The sequence below is a fragment of the Petaurus breviceps genome, unplaced genomic scaffold (genome assembly GCF_028583685.1).
Source record: "Petaurus breviceps papuanus isolate PSGF00001 unplaced genomic scaffold, PetGlider_PUasm1.0 220, whole genome shotgun sequence".
NCBI classification, from domain to species: domain Eukaryota; kingdom Metazoa; phylum Chordata; class Mammalia; order Diprotodontia; family Petauridae; genus Petaurus; species Petaurus breviceps.
In genome coordinates, this window is record NW_027185876.1 from 24,061,575 (window position 1) to 24,066,530 (window position 4,956).

General features: G+C 41.2%; 1 pseudogene; it reads right to left on the bottom strand.

Annotated features, from left to right (window-relative positions):
- Window positions 1–3,897: 3,897 nt before the first annotated feature.
- LOC138166272 (U6 spliceosomal RNA) lies at window positions 3,898–3,997 on the bottom strand (annotated as a pseudogene).
- Window positions 3,998–4,956: the final 959 nt, after the last annotated feature.

Below are 4,956 nucleotides of genomic sequence, written 5' to 3' on the forward strand. Positions count from 1 at the left end.
GGTCATGGACCTTGGAGAAAGGGTCACAAAAATATTTCATTTCAAAATGTGAGGGCAGTGCCAATACATTTGGAAACTAGTAAGAATAAGGTAACCTTGGAAATTGACCATCAAATACAGTTCATTTTCAAATTCAAATTTGAGAAAAGGATCAGTATTTGGATCACATTTACATTATGCTTTGAGGCCCAGCCTTTTGCCATACTTCAACTGTCTGATGGTAGTGGTGGGTATAGAACCAATGAAAATGGGTCATCCTAACATTGGATTCAAGTATATTGAAACTCCCAGCTGAGGAAACTTCCTCTCTCCATGCATGTTGGCATCCTCTGCAATTTATAGTCTTAGAGAATTACCTGGGAATAGTGAGAATAATGCTGTTTTCCACAGGGTTGTCATGAGGAAAGTGCTTTGCAGATTGTAAAGTGTTATACCCATTTAAGCTATTTTCATTATTATCATAGAGACAACATGATGTAATGGTCTGCCTGGAAGCCTGGATCCAAGTCCCATTTTTAACACCTAGTGTCTATTGGCCTTTGGGAAAGTTATTTAACTTCTCATTATTCTGAAGAGAGAGGTGAAGGCTGGAAATATGGAATAGATATGGGAGTCATCTATGCAGAAATGATGGCTGAACCCTGAGAGTTTACAAGATTATGAAGAGAATGAGGACCTAGGGACAGATCCCTGGAGTACGTGAACACATAGATGTCACAATGACAACTAGGACCCATCCATGCCTATCCACCCTGTGGCACTTTTAGCCATGTACACCCATACTTTTACTGTAGAGCAAACCTAACATATGGGGAAGCAGGGCTTCTTTGAGGTCTCTGGATATCACAAGGATATCTCAAGAGTGTGGGCTAACATTTATTCTTCTTTGCTATCACCATAATCCTCTAAAAAAGCACATCCTGATATAGCTATATATGGACAAGAAATGAAGGAAAGAGGTTTGAAGCAGTAGATCTTTCTGGATGGATCCCAGGGTTGGGATGAGGGAACAGAAGAGGACACAGTATTGACCTCAGTTGGCTCTGTGCTTTGAGTCAATCAACCAATAATCATTTACTTAGCCTATTGGAAACAAGACACTGAGGATACAAATACAAAGAATGAAGCGATCCCTACCCTTAAGAAGTTTATATTCTAACAAGGAAGACAAAACTATATATATATACATGTGTGTGAATGTGGATGCATATATATATATATATGCATTATATAAACACGTTTACAAGAGGCAAAAACACACACACACACATATATATATATGAGAAACAAAAGCATAAATATCTTTCGCATATATATGTACATAATTATTATCAAGAGAATCAATGCAAATAAATACAAAATGTTTAAAGATGAGGTTGCTGGGGTGGCCAGGTGGCGCAGTGAGTAAGAGCGCCGGCCCCCACATCAGGAGACCCGGGGGCCTCAGATACTTGGTACCCACACAAAAATAAGTGGCCGTGTAACCTTAAGCATGTTACTTAATCCCAATTTCTTTTAAAAAAAATAAAGATGAGGTTGCTTCAGAAGGAGGGCACTAGCAGCTGGGATGAATCAGGAAAGGCTTTTTGTAAAAGGCAACATCAACTAAATCTTGAAGGCAGAAGGGGCTTCTCTGAGGTGGAGATGCAGAGGGAACACATCCTAGACACGGGAGACAGCCAATAGAAAGGCAACGGAAAAGGAAATAGAGTGTCATCTGTGAGGATCAGAGAGAGGGTCAAGTTGTGCTAGATCAAAGACTATGGGAGAGGAAGTAAGAGCATAATCAGGGTGGAAGGGTAGGATGGAGCCAGGTTTACATTTTATCCTGGAGGCAATAGGGAGCCATGGGTTTTTATTGAATAGGGCAGTAGAATAAAACTCAAACAGAAAATGGATGCCTGTGGGCAACATATTAACTTAGAAAACTATGAGTAACTACCTTGTGTTGTATTTTTATTTATTTTGTTTGAATATTTCCCAATTACATTTTAATCTGGGTCTGACAGCACTCTGGGGTTGTGGAATAGAGTCATATGGGCAGATCTGTGCTTAAGGAAAATCACACCAATATCCATATGAAGGAAGGGTTGGCGATTATAAAGAAGAATCCAGAGCACAGTGTTCACCTGGCAGAGACCCTGGGCCAATGTGAGCCCCTAGGAAGATGCCAGGAATGCCTCTCTTTTTCATTCATCCAGCTACTTTTTTGTTCCTTTTCTGTTTAAGGGAAGGAGAACATTAAGTTTTTCTCTGTTATTGAGATTTATTCATGTTTCTTCCTGTCCAAGAGGAAAGTTTTAACTTTAGCAAATGTTTTTCTGGTGTGAAACACCATGTATGAAAAAATAAAAGGAAGTCTGTTCTTTGTGTTCCCTATTTTTGCCCCTTGCTTTGCTATCCTTGACTCTATCCTGTCACATCTAACAACGCCACCCCCCTCAACTTCCATTCTGATGGGACCTTGCCCAAAGCCAGCTCCAGCAGGGCTTTCCCCAATGCCAGGGAAAAGAAGGAGATGGGAGACTGGTCTGGAGTGGTCCCCTCGTGGGCTGGCACCACAAAAACTGTGAAAAGAAATGTTTCCTTCAAGTATGTTCCACATTCACTTGGAGCCTGTAGAAGAGGCCAGTCAGTTGAATTCGGGTGTTTATGCCCTGTCATCACAATGGGTACAAAGTAGTCCCGGAACCTCTAAGCAGTGATTTTTAGGAAGCCATGGAAAGATGATTGGCTGATAGGAAGTTAACTCTGTAAGTTCCTGGAAAGAACCTGCACACCACCTAGCTACCCCAAATTTTAGCTAAAAATTAATGAAAATAAAAAGATGTTATTTTTCTCATTTGTTACACCACCAATGGGGTGGCTTCTGTGTGTGACCATATATAAAACTGCAAAGAGAATGTCCTGTGATATTTCTACTGAGCAGTTGCAGACCCTGATAGTCACACTGATATGAAAAATATATGGAGGGGGAAAGGAGATTCCTTCTTACTTGTAAGTGGAATTGGAAATCCTCAGGAAGGACAACTCCCCCTCCCTTCTCACCAATATCTTCCTCACCTTCTCTGCTGATGCCCACTGGAATTCCTCTGAAAGAGCTGATGCCTTCATACTACCACTAGAGACAAAGCTAAATTGTTAATACCCTTCAGAGAGGAGAAGCATGACAACATAAAGCAGTATTTGATTAGAGTCTTCTGTGTATAGTGCACATGACAATATGGTGCTGGAGATAATACAAAGATAGGAAAACAAGTGCTCTGCCTTCATAGTGTAATTGAAAACCATTTAGCCTAGTGGGTAGTGACAGACTCAGAGTCAAGAAGATCTGAGTTCAGGGCGGCCAGGTGACTCAGGGAGTAAGAGCAATGGCCCCAGTGTTGGGATGACCTGGGGATCGAATCCGGGCTCAGATACTTAGCACCACACCCAGAAATAACTGGCCGTGTAACCTTGAGCAAGTTACTTAACCCCAATTGCTTAGGGGCAGCCAGGTGGCTCAGCGAGTAAGAGCACTGGCTCCAGTGTCGGGATGACCTGGGGATCAAATCCGGGCTCAGATACTCAGCACCACACCCAGAAACACCTGGCCGTGTAACCTTGAGCAAGTTACTTAACCCTGATTGCTTTAAAAAAAAATATCTAATTCAAATCCCACCTTACTAGCTGTGTGACAATGAGCAAGTTATTCTACCTCTTTCAGCCTCAGTTTCCTAATCTGTAATGAGGGATAACAATTGTACCTCTTAGGGTTGTGTAAGGATAAAATAAGGTAAAACAGGTTAAGGACTCTGCAAATCTTAGAAAGCCAGTGAAGTGTTACATCTTATTAGCTATGATATTAAAATCATATGATTTGGATCTGGAAAGGACTTTATTTTTCTTGTTTTATTTTAAAATAGGGAACAGTTCATAAATATGCATACCATCCTCTGGTAGGGGCCATGCTAATCTCTGTGTTGTTCCAATTTTAGTATATGCATTGCTGAAATGAGCACTGGAAAGGACTTTGGAGGTCTAATTCTTCTATGAAGAAATTTGGGTTTCTAAATAGGGGTGAAGTACCTGGTCCCAGGTCACACACCCAGCAAATAGCAGAGATGGATTTCTAGACACCCAATCTACTACTCAAAATCACTCTGCCTCACACATGGATGAATATTAGCAGTAGAAATCCTTTTCAGAGAATGAGTTTTTGATTGGGGAGGGGCAGCAGTGGGAGAGAAGGGAATATTGCAAAGTGAGGTCAAGGACACTGGAGGATATGCAGGGAAAGAGTACCAGGAGGGGCTGGAAAGACTAAAGACAATTGTAATTGATCTAATTTTTTTTCTAGCTCTGATCCTAGTGTGGGATACTATAAACAGACAACCATGAAGAAGGGGAGAAGAGGAAGACCCAGGGAAGGATGTCAGTTTTTTTTATCAGTGAAGTATGAGACAAGGTGCTCACCTCAGAGTCAGAGAATGTGGGAGGCTTAAGGAGGAACAAAAAAGATTTGGAAAAACCACTGTGGTAAGTAGAGCAGTGACTCAATTAGGAAGATTTAAAAGGATTGCCTTGCCACAGCAAGTTGAGATCATATAAGGGGAATTTGTAAATCAGAATGACTTAGTGATTGTTATCCAGCTCCATTCAGTAGTACATGAATAGGAGCAAAGATGGTGGGAATTAGACACATTGGGGGTTTCACAAGGAGTGATCAGAGTGATAGGACAAGGGGAAAGGGCTTTGAGAGTAAAGTAATAGTATTATTGTTTGTCCTTTGTCTTCAAAGAAGACCAATGACATCATGGGTGATGCCTTTTCTCGTTCAAGAATTGGATTTAAGTGGGGTAGAGTTGAATGTAGTCATCAGCCTCAATTTCTTTTCCAGATTCATCAAAGTCCAATGGTAAGACAAAAGTTTGGATGACTGGTGATGGCCCAGGATATACTGGATGACCTTGGTGT